Source organism: Urocitellus parryii, chromosome 1, assembly GCF_045843805.1.
Source record: "Urocitellus parryii isolate mUroPar1 chromosome 1, mUroPar1.hap1, whole genome shotgun sequence".
NCBI classification, from domain to species: Eukaryota; Metazoa; Chordata; class Mammalia; order Rodentia; family Sciuridae; genus Urocitellus; species Urocitellus parryii.
The window spans coordinates 85050104-85069061 of NC_135531.1; positions in this window are offsets into that span (position 1 = coordinate 85050104).

Sequence of the window (18958 nt, forward strand, 5' to 3'; positions counted from 1 at the left end):
GTACTCTGTATTTCCTTTTATTCAGCCTTAACCCTTCCCACATTTTCCCCACTATACAAAAGTTTCCCTAGGACCACTAGAGTTCTCTGCCCATTATACTTGCATCTTCTGAGTCACATGATCATCTCTATACACATGTATTACTGTTTTCTCTAGTTTCCAATTTGCTCCCTTTTTGAATCATTTGCTTAAATATTCACTATGAGAATTTGTTATGGTTTGGATATGAGGTGACTACCCATTGGTCCTGTGTTATTGCAGAAATGTTCAGAAGTAAAGTGACTGGATTATGAAAGCTGTCACTTAATCAGTCCATCCTAGTTTGAATGGACTGGGTGGTAACTGTAGGCAGATGGGGTGTGACTGGAGGAGTCTGGTCACTGGGCTTGTGCCCTGTGAGGGTTTGTTTCCTTTCAACCTCTCCCATCTCTCTCTGTGCTTCATTGCTGTCATGAGGAGAGCAAATTTACTCTGCAGACCCTTTCACCATGATGCATTGACTCAACCTGGGCCCAGAGCAATGGAATCAGCTATTTCTGAACCATGACTTCCAAAACCATGAGCTCCAAATAAACTTCTCCTCTTCTAAGTTTTTCTTGTCAAGTGTTTTGATCACAGTGATGAAAAAAAGTTGACCATCACAATATTCAATCAAATCCCCATAAGGGTCCAGTGATGTTTAGCTTCAAGTGAGTCAAATTATCAAGGTTATATGAAGAATTTTAGAACTTGTACCTCAATACTATTACATACCTCACTAAATTAATAATCCAAATAGTGATTTTGTTCAACAGAAGTTAGCAAGAGGAAATTAGCTTATTAGAATAGCTAAAAATAACATATGCTTTATATCTCTTTAGCCTTTTATAGAAAGAAACAAAATATAATCTATTTATGAGACAGATACTCTATTTTTGTATCTAAGCAAAACAGAAAATGAGGAATAACTGAATTATACCAGTAGTTTTCTACCCCTGACAACCTTTCACTCTGTACCTGGCTTTCATTTCCCGGAAGGTCAACATGCTGCTCATGTTCCTTGTCCACTGTCATGAGCAGACACACCACCTCCATTCTCTAACGGCATCCTGCACATTCTTTTCTCCTTTCATAAGATTTACTTAGATACCTCTGACTAGCTATGGTGTTATTCATAAATTTATTTTCATGAATAAATTTGAACTGAAGTTGTGATGCAATAGGTCTTTCTTTAAAACTGACCAATTTTTTCTTTCCTCCAGATTTATTCTGCCTCAAACTATAAGCACCATGAAATCATATCCCGCCCTCCCCCACCCCCTTTCACTACTATATACTCAAGGCTATGTACAGACCTGGCAAATAGAAAAATATAAGACAGTAGTGTTTTAGAGGAAGTCAGCAAACTTATATGTAAATACAAGTGTCTCAAATCCTGGCGTGGAAAAATTTTCTGTGCAAAAAACTGTACTGTCTGATGAATATACTTTACATAAATTAGAAGTTGGTAATGCCAAGAACTGTGATGTACAAAGTTCACAGATGCAGATTTCTTTTAAAATCAAACAAGAAATCTGTAAAACCTTTCTGAGGCAGCCTTCTTAACTTTTTATCACCTTCCTCTAGCATTTAATAAGCTCACTTTCATCAGCCAATCCAGTAACACAATTGTTACTCAATTGCAGATAGTTCTTAGGTGGGGAAAACATTCTTTTCATCTGTGTTAAATTGTAAGAAATTGGTTCCAGGTGGTATGTCTTACTTAAGGCTTTGGTCATTCAGGGTGTTATTCAACAACACTCTGACCTCTGATTCCTTGATGAGATGCATCAGAAATATTCATACATCCTGGAAATAAATATTCACAGGCACACTCTATCAAATTTTAAACCTGGTTCCAGTCACTCTCAATTAGTTCTTAGAAGTCTCATGAATGAAAAATTTTAATTTCCTATTCTCATTTGGTTTTTATTTTCAAAACATTTTAAAATCTTAATACTCTATAAAATGAAAAGGAGCATATAAGAACAATATCTGGGACTGATTCATTAAAATTTTCTGAGATTATTCTACTAATGTTCATCAGTTACAAAATAGTTGTGTTCCTTATGCTGCAATGTTGTATTGATTTGCAAGCTGTTTCATTTTTACTTAATTTTTTAGGTGAAACCAATGAATCCAATTAATATTAATTCCACTAACAATTAATTTCACATTAAGAACAAGCAGCACCACTCATTGAAGTATTTTTTGAACTCCATGCTAATTTTAGAATGGCAAGTAGTGATGATTCATGAAGTAAGTAAGAATTTAAATTAGTACTGTACTTTAAAGAAAATTCTTTGTATTAGTGAAAGATACTGATAAAATTTCATAGTGAGTGATGAGAAAATACCTTTATGAATGCTTGCATTCAAAGATCAACCTGAGCAATAGTGTACATTAAAGAAAAATGATCAGAGGTACCTTGAATTACATAAGAAACACATTTAGTAAGGGAATACAACTACAACCTTCTTTTCAGAAAAAAAAATCTCAGAAATTTAAAGTTTGAGACAATCCTACTGGAAAATCGAAGACCTAATGTAATTTTAACAAGATTCAATATTGCCTAAGTTCTATTTTCATAGTAAATGCTGTACTTACAAAAAAGTAATAATTTAATTTGAAGTCAGTAGCATACAGATAATCTACAAAGCTGTTTAAATTCATTATAACCAGTTCTTGTACTTTTTTTCCTAAGTGTTATTTAAATACACAAAAGGCTGAAACACCTTTTAATTGTATACATTTTTGGAATGAGGCACAGAAAGTAAAATATTTAAGAATTCAACTTTTTAATGCATTTCAATAATTTCATCTTTTTTGTAGTTTAGAAAAGAAAATTCAGATAAATATTGTCTTACCTAAACTTTTCCATCATTAGTTGGCCCATAGCTTTTAAGATATAAAGGTAAAAGAGACTAGAATTTCACTGGAGGAAATATGGAAAGTAAGTTTATTATTTTCATTTTGGTTTGCAAAATATTAAAAATATAATCTGTTACATGTTAGCATTAACAGTGACAATTTTGTTAAAGGGTAGATATTAATTTAGGAAGAAAAATCTTGAAATGTTTTAGTTTTTTTTTAATTTTATAGATTGAATTAGTCCAAATTGACTCAGATATGGTAAGAAGAACTAATGAAACTATATTAGTACCTGTAATGTGAACAATACGGTATTGTCTGTGTCCTGTCAGAAATGAGGGCAACTCAAACAAGGAATTCAAGATAAGAATTGTTAGAATGTTCATTATACAATGAATCAAAATGAAATGCAAATTATTATTAGACAGATGGAAAACAAGGACAGACAATTTCATTCTGAAAATGCTTTCTTTTATCTGAGGCATAGGAGGAGGAACTTCAGACTAGTTTTATATTTTTGTTTGTTGTTGTTGTTGGAACTTGGAGTTTGTCCAAGAGAAACTCTATGCAAACATCTTTATGCACTTAGAGGCCCACAGCCTCCTTTCAATTCTTATGAGGCTATTCCTATAAAACAGTTTTTTTTGTATAATAATATGATTTTTAAATTTTTCAATAAGTGTTTTTGCACACCAGATGGGATTCCACCCCCATCTCCTTTCCCAAGCATTTTGAAGCATTACTATAATTGATTTCACTAGCATCTGTCTCTTCTCTCTCCATTGCTTTTCTCATACTGCTCCTGCTCTGATGCTGAGTGGGAAAAACAACAACAATAATAAAAAAAAAGTATGAATCTGAATTTCTGGAAGTATAAACCCCAATACAACTATTTCTACATGTTTTTAAAACTTTCTTGAGCAGGTCTGCTTCTATGCAGGGGTATGGTAGAAGGTGTTTTTTTTTTTTTTTTTTCACTTCAACTCCAAAGCAGTTCTGTTAATGCCCCAAATTTTTCTGACCCCTTTGACAATTTAGATGAGCCTGTGGTCCTTTAATCCAAATGACCTACTGATTCTTTTTTAAAATTCTTTTTAGTTACACACTCTTACATAGAAAACATCAAATGGTTTCTCACATCTTCCCCTTATTCTTCCGATTCCCATTCTTACATGAAAACACCTCTCACCCAAATCCAACATTTTTTAAAGTTCAGTTATTTTGAAGTGTATGTTCAGCAATATGCATGTGCAGTATGTTTATGATAGCACTAGGAAAGAGGGAAGAAGTTACTGTGTCCAAAAGTGCAGTCAAAACTTTTACACAAAGCCTGGGATGTAGCTCAGTGTTGGAGTTGTCACCAGCAGATGTTAGGGCCTGGGTTAGAGTCCCAGTACCACATAGAAAACAAAGAACTTTTGTCAAGTTCTAGCAATATTATGAGTTTAAATTAAAAGATTACAAAGAAAAGTTTCCTACTCTCCCCAATGATTTTCTATACTATCAACATATTTTATTAAATGCTACATTTTTACAATTTTTGAACCAATAGCAATACATTCTTTATAAGTTCCCAACTAAATTTCTTGCTTTATAAAGTTCCTTAATTTGCACCTAATTTTCTTTCTCTTCTATGGTCTTAACCAGGCTGACTTTGAACACTTGGTCACCATGTCCTGAGGCTCCCCTATATTGTGACAGTTTCTCAGATTTTCCTTATTCTTGAAGACCTTGAAAGTTTTTCAGAAAACTGATCAGATATTTTGTAGAATTATCCTTTATTTGGGTTTTGTCTGATGTCTTATCTCATAATTAGAGATACATTTTGGAAGAAAGCACACAGAAATAAACTGCCATTCTCATCAAATCAAGTGTATATACTATCAATATAACATCACTGTTGATGTTTGCCAAGGTCAACTGCCAATTTGTCAGAGGTCTGCATTGTAAAGTTTCTATCCACCTTTCCCATATCCTATTTCCTGGAACGAGTTCAATGCATAAAGTTCATAAATGAAGAGAGGACAGTTCTCTATAATTTGTTATTCTTCTTGAAAGGTACGTCTCTTATTTCTATTTATGAATATATTCACTAAATTTACCAGTGTGTACTCAGGGATACATTGATTCTTCTTGTGTTATAATCCAATATTATATTGTATATTTTATTACTCAAATTCTTCTAGCTTTAGCCATTGGGAACTATACAAATTGTCTCCTGTGTTCCTTTGATACATGCACATCATTATATTTTATATTGTACTGTTGTTTGAATTTCAAATAGTATCTTAGTTTCTAGACTATAAGATTCTGCAAGCTCAACTCATATACTTTTTGTTTTATTCCTAGAGTCAGTCATATATCCAGGGAAATCTGGTCTCTTTTATTAGAGAATGATATGGAGAACCAAGGTAGAACACTAAGTTGTACTTTTTGCCACTGTGACTTAGCCTTCTGAAATGACAGAGAAAAGCTGTGTACCATAGCTATACATCACAAACATACACGTCTATAAATATTTCTACATGTAACCATTTGAATATGAATGTGTGTACATGAATAAAAATGGTTCAATATTTTTTTTTCCAAATCTATTCCTTTGCCACATAGAAATCCTTGCCTTCTCTACATGCTTATCTACAAACTATCAACTTAGTAGAAGGACATTTTGTTCGTACCAACTCCATCTTTTCACTTAATTATGAAATTTACTATACCTGTAAAGCATCTTAGATATTTTTAAACCTTAAGCTTGTAAGAAGTAACTTCACCAACTAGATTTTGATATTTATGTACAGTTACCTTTGTTTTTAGCCTGGTAAGCTCCAATAATTTCTCAAACTGCTAAAGCCCTTTTAATTTTCCTTCTAAGCAAAATGTCTGAATTTCTTTATTTAATATGTAAAGTTTTGTAACTTTATTTGCACATATTTCTTGTAAAACTTCATATGGATGTTTTATGTTTATTGCTAGTGGTAACTGAAACGTTTTTCTACCATATTTTCCAATTTATCAATATTATTAATGAAACTTTACCATTTTTTAGTCTATGAACTATACTAAGAGCCTATTTTGCTTTTTGTTTGTTTATTTTTTTCTTATGTTCTAATTAGGATTCCATACATGATGTGAAATTTCAATAGTGGTGTGTTCATATATGAACATAGTAAAGTTATGTCTGATTCATTCCACTGTCTTTCCTATTCCCATCACCCTTCCTTTCCATCATTCTCCTTTGTCTAATACACTGAAATTCTATTCTTCCCCTCCCCACCTTGTTGTGTGTTAGCATCTGTATATCAAAGAGAACACTGACCTTTGTTTTTTGGGGGATTTATTTATTTCACTTAGCAGCTAAACTCACAATAACTAAGTTGTGAAACCAATTGAAATGCCCTTCAATAGATGAATGGATAAACAAAATATGGTATATGTTCACAATTAAATTTTAATCATCCATAAAATAGAATTATTTTATGACTTGCTGGTAAATGGCTGAATCTAGTGGTTATCATGCTAAGTGAAATAGTCAATCCTAAAAACTAATGCTCTTTTTGTAATGCGCTTCAGTGTGATTATATACTGTATTTGTAATACAGTTAGGCATTTTGGCTATATTCTTCTTTTTATACTGGAATTCTGGAATTGCGTATGTGTTTTATTTTTGGTTATCATATATTAAAATTCGTTCTTTCCATTGAAAGTTTACATGGGCTTTGAAAGATTCATACATGGTATGTTATATAACCATACAGAGTGGTTTCACCAAACTGGAAACCTGTAGTTGATCTATACAAACCCCTACCTTGAATTCCTGGAAACAGCTGGTCCATTTATCATCTATATGACTTTGACTTTTCTAGAATGTCATAATTGTATGGGTATATTTTTAGACTCTCTATTCTATCACATAGGGTACTCAAAAAGTCTAACATTGTTTTATTTCTTTAGTATTGCATTGGCTGTTTATTCTAGATCTTTTGCCTTTCTGTAAAAAAAAAAAAAAACAATTTGTCAATATCTACCATACTTTTTTCCTAACATTGGTTTAGATCTTTAGAAGATGAAGATACTAAGTTTTATCATCCATGATTGCAGAATGTCTTTCTCCTCATTTGTATTGACTTTTATACATTCTTTTATTTTTATAGTTTTCTATATACTTATGCATATTTTGTTAGATTTATAGCTAAGCATTTTATTTGTGGTGTTACCATAATTTGTATTTTAAAAGTTTAAATTGGTCTATAATTGGAATATAGAATAAGAGAACAACCTGTTTCCACATATGAATTTTGAATACTGAAGTCTCACCATTATTTAATACCGTCAGGAAGATATTTTTATATGTTTGGGATTTCTTCCATATATAATTATTTCAACTATAAATAAGACAGCTTATTCCCTCCTTTCCCATTTATATACAAATGTATGAAAAATCTTTATTTCCTTTTCTTATATTATTTTACTGGTCAAGTGTTCCAGTATGAGTTGATGATAATGATGAAAAAGGACATCTTTATCATATTGATACTATTAAGAGGGAAATGTCCAACACCTTATAATTAAGAATACCACATGGAGAGATTTTACATGTTATTTCTCAAGCTGGAGAAGTTTTTCCGTATTTTCAGTTTGCTGATTGTTCCAGGGTAAGTATTTGTTGTATTTTGTTTCAAATACTTCTGAATCATTGATATGACCATATGAATCCTGGAAGGTTTTATCTTATTCACATTATAGATTATATTGCATGATTTTTTAATTTTGATCCAGCCCTGCCTTACATACTGGATTAAATCCTCTTAGATTATGGTGTAATTCTCTTTTATATCTACTGACAATAGATATAAAAGATCGGTGAGAATATAAATGGCAAATGAAATACATTTTTGCTAAATGCAGATGGAAAGAAATTCAAGGGCCAGATTATGAAGACAGAGTACACCATTAAGAAATTAAAATATATATATACTTATATAGATATTTTTCTCCTTTAGGTAGTGGAGAGCCAATAAAGAATCTTGCAAAAAAAAAGTAATGTTTTCTAAAATATTAGAACAATGTTTGCAGAAAGGTGTTAAGAATTATAAATATTTGCTTTTATTAGAAAAGTCAGCTGGATGCTGACTTTTCAACCAGGCACTATAGGTCATTCCTGTAATCCCAGGGGCTTGGGAGGCTGAGGCAGGACAATCATGAGTTCAAAACCAGCCTCAGCAAAGACAAGTCACTAAGAAACTCAGTGAGACCCTGCTGCTAAATTTGAAAAAGGGGGGAGGAGCTGGGGATGTGGTTCAAAGGTTGAGTGCCCCTGAGTTCCCTCCTCAGTACCCGAAAAAAAGAAGAAAAAGGAGAAGAGGAAGAAGAAGAAGAAAGATCAATTTGGCAGTAGTGATTTGGAAACTATATCAATACAGTTGTTGAGGAAAGAGATGCTGATACACACCTTTTTTTTTCCTAATGAAAATTAAATTAAATTTAGGCAAATTTGTCTGTCAACTATAATCCTATTACTGGAAAAATGCAGAGAAAGTTTATCTAAGGTCGATTCAAGTATGTGGTAAAACCAGGATGAGATAAATGAATGTCTTATTTCCATGTGCAAATCACACAACTCCTATTTTCAGTAGCATATTACAGAATCAGGAAATGAAGAGTTGATGAAAGTTTGCCTAGTTATTTTTATTTTTTCAATTTTGCCAAGTCTATTCTTGTTTAATATCAAAAAGAAAAAAATAAACATTGATTATCTAATGTGTAAAGAAAATTGTTCTGGTTACTGGAGATGAAATGTTCTGCAATATTCTTCATATTAAGAAGTTCATCATATGTTTGGGAATATAACAAAGACATATGGATTATAAAAGTGCTCATATGTCCTCTAGAATTTTATTTTACTTACTAAGAAGCTCTAGCTTGGAGAGACACATTTACTTGCACAATGCTCAACATCTTGATGATGGGCCTGTGTCAAAAATAGATCTGGTTTCCACTTCAGTGTTTCCTCCACCTCATCTATTCTTTCTTTGGGGACAGCCATAAACAAATGAGTTCATTCTTAAACTGCCTATCTCATATTGTTGTTGAAAAAATTCCTCATATTTCTATGAAAATGAATTTTTTTGTCCTACATATTATTTCTTTACTTTTACTCTTCTACATAAAGTTAAATTAAATTACCTGATAGCTAAATGTAAAAAAAGAAGTAGGGTACCTGTGGATCAAGTGAGCTATTTAGGGCTTTTTGTAACTGCTGGTTTAGTACAATTTACAGAGAGTTGTCGAATTTTGTGCCATTAGCCACCAATGGGCATTGTGCAGCATTTGGAGATATGACAGACTTAATTGTAAAAATCACTCAAATAAGTTGAAAACCAGAGAACACTAGGGTGTCAATATTCATGTACTGCATAGTGAATGTTGTTCTAACTCTCAATCTCTTGATCATAAGGATGGCAAAGTAGTGAATTACCTCAGGGAGTATCATGTTGGTTATCACTGTTGAATGATGTATTAAATTTTAATATTGTTAAAACATTTACTACAAACTCATAAATTACTCTTAGATCATTTAAACTTCTGTTGCATTATACATCAATTATTGGTAATGTAAATTGTCTTGGGGGCAATGCTTATATACCAAGAGAATAAAAAGAGGTAAATCAAAATCTATAAAATATCAATAATATATAAATTATGTATATTTGGTATTACCAGAAATAAAGGTCATCTAGGCTCCATTTTATAAACCATACGAAATTTTTGAAAATGAATATTTCCTCTCTTATTCCTGGCCTGCCTGTTTTAAATGCTTAGTTAATAATTATTTAATAGAAACCTTACAATTCATACCGTTCAATAATGAAAGAGTAGAATTACAGTAATTTTGCATCACTAAACCACAACCTGACAATTAAAGCCCAGAAAAATCAGGAAGCCAGACCCATTACTGAGAAAGCAGGTGAAATATGTTGCCTGTGTCTGTTTAATGAAAGGATGAAGCCCTCACCCTTGTAAAAATGAGGATTTTTTTTTTAATTGAGGGTTTCCTTCTCTGTCTTTCCAGAAAGTCATGTGTTTTCTTCTGGAATCTCTTAATTTCCTGTTGCCATTTTGTTCATTTCATTTTGACCACAGAGCATTATTTTATATTACCTCATTTTACCTGAGCATTATTATCTTCTACCTCATTATTCTTTGAAAAATAAATTATTATTTCTTCCTAAAAGTATTATTCCTTACTAAAATTTTTATTCCTTCTGAAAAGCGTGATAATTTTAACTAAAAAGGTATTACAATCATTTTTAAGATCAGAGAGAAAACTTGAAGCAAAGGTAGGATATAACTCCTTGTAGATCATACTCTCGATTCTTCTTAGCTTCCTTGGGGTGCCTAGTGCACCACAAGAGCACCACAGTTTAGGAGAAGGAATGTAGGCATCTTCAGAAGTTTGAAAATCAGTGATTACAGTAAAGAGAACGTGTTAGTCATATTGTAACCATGTCTTCCTCATAATGAATGAATTGGTATTGTTATGCTATAACATGCAGTTGTTTATAAATTATGTATTTTTCCCATTTTCTTGGAAAACTAGCACCCAATTAAAACATTAAGGCTTTTTTTTTTTTTTTGGTTTGAAATCAGTACTTGCCAAAGTGAAAATTTAACATTCTGTACAGTAATCAAAACAAACCTTTCCTTATGTAAAATCTACTCAAAATGGTATTTTAAAAACAAGTTACAAAGTAACATTTTTGTCATTCAGCAATAGGTTTATAGAACGTGCAATCTTCAGATACAAGAAATCATCGCTTTTAAAAGAAAATTCTGTTGTTTTTGGAAACTTATCACTGCTTCGTTTAGTCATTGCAGATCTGCTGGGTTTTTGATGTTTTCGCCTTCTGAATTGTTCCTCATCATCAGGTTTTTCCCAAGTCCCTTTTTGGTACCAGACTCCTTTAATCATATGATCATACCAGGATTGAAGCAGAATATGCATTTCCATGGACTCTTGTTCAGTAGAGATGCAAAGAGTTTGCAGTAACTAGATGCTGTTGGTTCAGTTAGTGGCTTGAAGAGTGAAACTTAGTTTTGAAATGTATTTTACATTTAAACCTAGTTAATTTATTTACTGCCTGATAAATGAATCTGAACAAATAAGTGGCATGGTAGAATTTACCTCATTTTTTAAATCAATAAAACTTGCACAAAAGCCTAATTTTAACCTTTGTTACTTTCACAAATTGGTGACTATACAACTTCCACTTCTTTTCCACTGTGCACCAAGAAACAAAAAATAAAATAAAATAAAATGCTTTATCATCTTAGTAGGATCCATTAGAATATTGTTTTCTGTTGTCAATGCCAGGAAAAGCTACAGTGTTTCTTTTATGCTTTTTCTTTCCCTTATGTTTTCCTTTCTTCTCTCCTTCCTTTCTTCTTCCTTCCTTCCTTCTTTTTCCTTCCTTTCTTCCTTCCTTCTTTATTTTCTTTCTTCCTTCTCTTCTAAAAACCACCATGTGACTGAACCTGCCCCACCCTTTGACTTGACTGCTAAGTAGCTCAAAATCAAATTTTCAGCCCAACTATACATTACTCTGAACTCTAATTTATACTTTATTAAGTACCAGCTTTACCCAAAATATTGCTTTCACACTATTTAGGTTTATTTTATATTCACTTTTCTCTTCATATATTAGTTTTGTTCCAGCTTCACAGCATACATTAATGTAAATCACTTCAGAATCCCACTTGGAAAGAGGCAAGCTATTAGTAAATTAATAGGCCAAAATCCCACAGCATATCCTATGTACTTTATATTATTTAAACTACACAAAGTGGTAAACACAGTAGTTTGCACAGTTATGAACCCTATTAATATTTTCTGCTCCCTTCTTCCCTTATATTCCCTATGGAGGAAGTCCCATTTCTTATTCATTGAATCAACTCAAAAACAATTATGCAGCCTCAATACGATTGGAATTTCAATTGCCTTTGGAACTTTGATAAATTTATCTTAAAGATCCATTTTAAAAACCTGGGTTCACTTTTTGCCTTTCTTACAAGGTATGTCACTATATTCCTGTGGACATTTAAATTCCAGGCTGGCACAAGCTTGGTACATAACATTGCCATCATGTTGTTTAGAGGTTGAATTGGAAGAGTGAAATGGGGAGAGCTATGACAATGACAGTGGTGAAGAACAGAAGTAGGGAGCCCTGTATAAGACAATAGAAAGAACGTGAATTTCTGTGACATGGATATATGCAAAATGAGTGATGGCCTTTGTTATTTGGTGAGTATATAGCTCTAATTCCAATTCAGAGGGCCTAGGGAATTTTATATATTATTTTGGTCAGTATTCAAGTTTGAAGCCATCAGCCTCAAACTTTTTTTTGTTTGTTTGTTTATTTTTTTGCTTTTGTTTTTGTTTTGTCATGAGGGTATTTTTTCTTCTTTCCATTTGTAAAAACAGAAATTAAGCAGCTAGAACTCTTTAAAATCACTTTCACTTTGACTGTAGTGATAATATTGAATAATATGTTTTATGTGACAACCAACTAGTAAAACCAGATCTTTCTAGGCCATGGGCTTTGGCCTTAAAATATCTCATCCAAGTGTTACTTTAAATATAAGCACAGATCCTCTTACCCAGCATTGATGCAAACATCACAATGGCCCAGTATGTAGAGAGGGAAGTGTGAGACAGGGTTCTCACACTGAATATCTTATATATAGATTAAGCACATCTAGCCCAGGAATGAACTGATAACCCCCATTCAAGTACTCCATCATGAGGAAAAGTAAGTATATGACAACAGCATCAGATTTAGACCAGAAACTTACTTATTGAAACCAGAAAAATGGAAATATAGAGGGTTGTTGTGTAATTGATTTAAGGTTGATAAGACAGTAATATCATAGGACAAGGGGAAATGAAGATGGAAAGAAATAGGCTACAGAGTCAGGCATGAGAGGCTGGATGTGAGAGAAATAAACCAAACTTGTGCGTTTCAAATTTGAATTGGCACATGTTCTAAGCATGACATCCTACCAGCAGAAGCATCGCCCTTATTGCTGTGAACAGCCCAGAGATGATGCACCTTAGGTTCCTCAGGAAATCATGTAGAAATCCAGCAGAGCTCAGGGCTGTTGTTTTAATCTACTAACAGGATTTTAGGGGATCTTCAAGCTACTGACATTTTCACTAACTAGCCTTTAATTAAATTGCCAAAACCTGAATCATTATTTGTTCACTTTACCCTTCATTTGCAGAAGGTTCAAGATAATGAGCTAGTTCACTTACAATAAAAATCTTTGGTTACTGACTAGTGTTAGGTCCAAGAAATGTACCTGTGATAATCCTTTTGTCTCTATCCTTGTTATTACCCTAACTAAGACTTCCATTAACAAAAGGCTCTGGGCTGGTGATCCTGCATCCATTCCTTCAACTTCCTCTTACTAGTGATCTTTGTAAAACACAACTGAACTCTTACCCATGTAAGTTAAAGTGAAAATCCTGGCAAAGGCTATGCCAATTATATTCATTTTGGTGTGTCTTGTACCAATCACAAGGCTCGGTGCACTAACTTATTATATGGTAAGCACTCAAAAAATGCTTGCAAATGAATGAATGTCCATATTATTATCTATTTAAAAGAAAACTAAATCTCTTCAATCTAGGCATTTACTCTTGATAAAAATTTTTTACATGATATCCAGTAAAACAAGACACACATAGTATCTGAGCTTATATTCCTGTGAAGGAAGAATGTGTGTGTGTGTGTGTGTGTGTGTGCACACGCGTGTTTGTGTATGCATAAATCATGTAAATATTACAGGGGAAGTGTTACAGGTAACAACTCTCAAGAGGGTATGTGCTTCATCCAAGATTATGTTGTACATTCTATGACACTGTAAGTGTGTTAGCTTTTCTCTGGGTGATACCGAGAAGCAACAGAGAATTTTGGAAAAAGACAGATGTGGTCTGACCTTTTCTGTAGAATTACTCTGGCTGGTGGTTTGAGAAATAATGTAGTTCAGAAAAGGATGACAGATTAGAACTCACTTTTAAGATTTTATCTTAAGAAATTTCTTACAATGTGACAAGTGAAAAGAAAAAGATACAAGACTCAGATAAAGCTGTATGTAATATTCATTGTATTTCTGTTTATTATAGCTAAATTTGCATCAAAAAACCGTAAGTATCCAACAATAGAGATATACATGCCTGTCAATAAAAATGAGATGATGGTTCTTACGTGATGGCAAGAAAATATGTTGTAACTCATTATTACAATTAAACAAGATCAATCATAAAGAAGTGTGGACACATGATTCTATAGAGAAAGACAACCAGAAAGCATATATATTTAGTTGGTGATATAGTTTTATTTTGGCAAAGCAAAATTAGAGATTTTTCATTTGTTTCTTTTAATTCCTTTTACATCCTATGAATTTTTATCATATTTGTGATATTTATTGAATTATAATTATTGGTTTTTTTTAAATTGTAGATGGACACAATGCCTTTATTTAATTTATTTATTTTTGTAGGTGATGCTTAGGATTGAACCCAGTGCCTCACTTGTGCTAGGCAAGTATTCTACCATGGAACTCAACCTCATTCCTGTAATAATTGTTTTAGTCTATGTGAACTATTTTTGTTGTACATGTGTTGAGTGCATGATGTGTGCCAGGCCTTTTGATAAGCATTTGTGGTAATGTAAAGGGAGGTTAGATATGTACCCCATTCTCAAGGAGCTCAGATATGAATGATTCTCCTAATATAAACGACTTACCAACAAATGAAATGTAATAAGTCAAGATCAGATTATTTCATCTTCCTCTACTTTCAATTTCCTGACTTTCAATATTGGCTCAAATATTGTTTTAGAGCTTACTATACCCTTTTAATAGTTCTTCAGTATCAAATCAAGTTCTCATCAATCAGTAAGTTTTACTGATACTTCTTTCTCATAGTCCTTCAAAAGTGACCCACAGCTAAATCCAGGACACTTTCATTTCTAATCCCATCACCAAACTTTTACTATTGTTATGTCGATTTTATTATATTCTGTAACCGTAAATAGAAATGAAAAGTTGGTGATTTCTACTTTATTTTGTTCAATACATGCTGATGTTTGTTGATTTCTTGTCTGCAAAGTTCCCAGTGGCATTTTTCCACTCATTTTACATCAATAAATATTTATTCCCTAAATTTTCTAGGGACTGAATGAGGATAGTGTTCTGCAGTCATTTGACTTAGCGCTTTCAGCCTCTACCCCTCCAGGTTTGTTTCTTGAACTTCTGACAAACATTATGAATATATTAAACTCAATTGTTTTGCCTACTCTACAACCACAATTATGCTGCATTTGAGGCTTAAGACACTGTAATTGTTTTTGGTCCCCAATCTCATTACCTTCTAACCCTTCTCCACCTTGAAATGTATGCGCCATCTGTTAACTCCTAAGTACTTTCCAACTGAGTCCAAAGCAGAAGCCCAGTGTTCTCTTTCATCACTCTCAGCAATTACATTTGTCAATTTGGGAAACAGCAATAATTTTAAGTCGTATATGATCATCATAAATTTAACAAGTAGATCAGGGAAACAGGGGCTACAAAGGTTGCCCCTCTTCTCATTGTATTATTTACTTATAAAATTCAATTCAATCTGTTGTATTTTCATCACATTTTAAACAAAATCTTCTTACTAACATTCCTTGCTATGCTTCTTAGTTTGTTTTAGATGCATGTTTGATGTAAGCCAAGGCATCAGCTGCTTTTCAGAAATTAAATCATTAGTTCCATTGTTTTATTTTCATCTCATGTTTTTACCCAATTATATATCTTGCAAAGTTAATTTCACCTTATTAATGTGTTCAATATAATCTGCACAAATGATATTATACTTTCACATCTCCAGCAAATCTCCTCATCTTTTCTTGAATCCCAGGGATAGCAGTAGAGAAGTCACACCTCCCACTTTTTGCCCTCTGGGCATAACTTTCTTTCTCAGAAGGCTATCTAACAGATTGAGTGTAGGTCTTTTTATTTTCCCTTATTTCTCTTTTTAGAAATCAGGAATATAATTCATCCAGTCTTGGTGCTTTGTCAACTTTTAATAGCTCTAATTGCCTAATTATTTGCTCTGGTGCAATTATGAAACCTCCATACTGAGCTTGTTTTCAGGGGTTTGCACACTGTTATATTGCTTGAATATACAGCACTTTGCTTCATAAACAAAGAACAGAGAATGCATCAGAGATAATATCCACTGGATGCTGCACTGTTCTTTGCTTTTGAAGAAAGTGTATGTCTTTTCACAGTGAGAAAATGGTAGAATTGATCAATCAAAAAATTTATTGTAGATTAGCTTTAAGGATTTATATATTTTTTAAAGAGAGAGGGAGAGAGGATTTTTTAATATTTATTTTTCAGTTTTCAGCAGACACAACATCACAACATCTTTATTTTATTTTATGTGGTGCTGAGGATCGAACCCAGTGCCCCGCTTATGCCAGGCGAACGTGTTACCACTTGAGCCACATCCCCAGCCCAAGGATTTATATGTTTATTTTGATTCTGTGAACCTATTTGAGCTCTGGCAATGTGTCTCTTTCTCACAGTATTCTCAAATATTCTATCTATAAAAATTAGTATGAATACATTATCTACATTTAAAGTAAGTAAAAATAGGTAATACAAATACATTATTTAACAAAACTCATGTTAGTACACATTTATTCAGAAGAACAGAGATTGAATGTTCCCTCTTTATCTAAAATGTATTTAAACCTTATTTTTAAATTCCAATAAGCTGACTTCTACAAAATTGTACTTTATCAAATATTATTGTTGGTAACATGATTTCTCAAAGTCACACAGCTACAGAATTTATTAGAAATGTATACTGACTAGAGATATGAAAATAAATTTCTAACTTTTTTCAAAGTGTAATAGACTAGAATGAATACTTAGATAACTGCTCTAATAATTCATTTAGTCTGGGTCTCCTTGATTATGAATGCATTTTCAGATTGAGTATTGTTCTTTGAACAATTATACCCTTATACTATTTAATCTAATCAAATTCAATAGAAATGTTACTTGTTAACTGTTTTTAAAACACATTTTGATTGCTTACAAACAGCACATTTCAAAAATATATATTATTTACTTAATATATTTTTGGCAAATGCACAATAACAAATTTAGAAACAGGAGGGTGGAACAAGTACATTTTTGTTATAAGTCCTGTGTATAACTGATAGCAGGATTTAATAGTAATTTAAGATAGCAACCCCTTACATTGTATAATGGCTTTTTTTTTCTCAAAGTGCCTCATAGTAACTAATCAATTTTAAACTCTTCATTCCTTTTACTGAGCAACTATAAAATATATGAGAGTTTAATCAGATGGAAAGCTATAATGAACCCTCTACGTACGATGGCAAAATTCCATGGGTGAGTACTCTGAGTTTGGTTTAGCAGGGTCCTGTGCTCAGTGTTTTACAAGGTATGTTCCTACCTGGAGCATGAAATCCTTGTGAAAGTTTGCATGAATTTTGGCAAAATTCAGTTTTGGAGGGGTATAGGACTGAGACCCTCAGCATATAGATGCTGCCCTCTTATGTTACTATGTTATTCTTTCAATAATGAGTGCATGCCATAGCTGTTTAGTTTTTCAAGGCTGGCGGTAGAGCATTTATGGTGCTTTGATTTTCTTTCTTTAGAGAAAGTCTGGGTCTTTCTTCTATTAGAGAACTCATATGTTTGGGATAAACTGACCCACAGTAATATTTTGGATTAGCTCATTCTTTTTTATTAGCTCAAAGTCAACAAATTAGAGAACTGAATTATTTCTGCAAAGATATTTTACATCACCATTAGTTAGAAGTAAGTCACTGGTTTTGCGCACATTTAAGGTTAAAGAGGTATGCAGAGATGCAGAAACTGGGCGGACAGAAACTATAGAAACCATAGTAAAACTTTTACAAACCACAGTTGAACCATTCCTCCATTCATATTGAGTTCTGCTCTCATTCCTTATCACTTTCTACCCATTGCATTAAAAATCTAGTCAATCATCACGTGCAATATTTAAGCAAGGTGTGCTGGGTGCTCCGGGGATACAAAGATGAAAAGATCCTAATCCATTATTCATGAGAAATTATTTTAGTTAAGGAGAGGTAGAGAACAAATTCTATCCTTCATTACAAACAGGAATAGTCAGCAATAGGGGGTGGAGAGGTAAGGATCAAAATTCAGTCATATGTGACTTAAACTCCAGACCTAATGGCTTTCAACTGGGTGGCCTTGGATGCAGTGCATAACCACTTGGGCCCCACTTGTGGTGTTTAACATCAGGATGGTCAATAAGTGCAAGTGACATAATGTTCATAAAAATGCTGAAAAGTGCCTGATATGTAATTGCTCAGTAAATTGTAGCTATTACTACAAACAAATTCACAAAAGCCTGTGCATTATATCATGGAAATAAATATCATGGAAACAGTAAAGAGTGAGATAATATCAGACTAAATTCATGGATCATGTCATAAATTACATAGAACAATCGTTAAACTTCCATCATTAGGCAGAACAGGGATAGAGTACAGACTTTAAAATCACTGTCTATTCCTAATGAATAGATAAAATTAGAAGGAAGATTTCAGATCTTTATTACCAATCTTATGTAGAGTAAGAAAGAACTACCAATTATAGCTTCCCATTATTTAAAAGGCTCATATGGAAGAGCAGGAAGTTTGATTTCTTGAAATTAGTATCACTAATTTTACTGGGTGGAAACCCCACTCCTCAAGAATCACAAACAAAGAAATTCCTTAAGGGAGATGGTATTGCAATTTGCTGTACATTTTGTGAAGTCTTTCTTGTGAATTTGGTATTGTATTCTATCCCAGTTTCAATATACTATAACTTCATAATTATTCAGATCTAATACTGCTTTATATTTAAAACAAATATTATTTTATATCACAGCAAAATAATCTACAAATACTCAAAGAACACAATTTAAAAAAAAAGTAAAAAGAAAAACCAC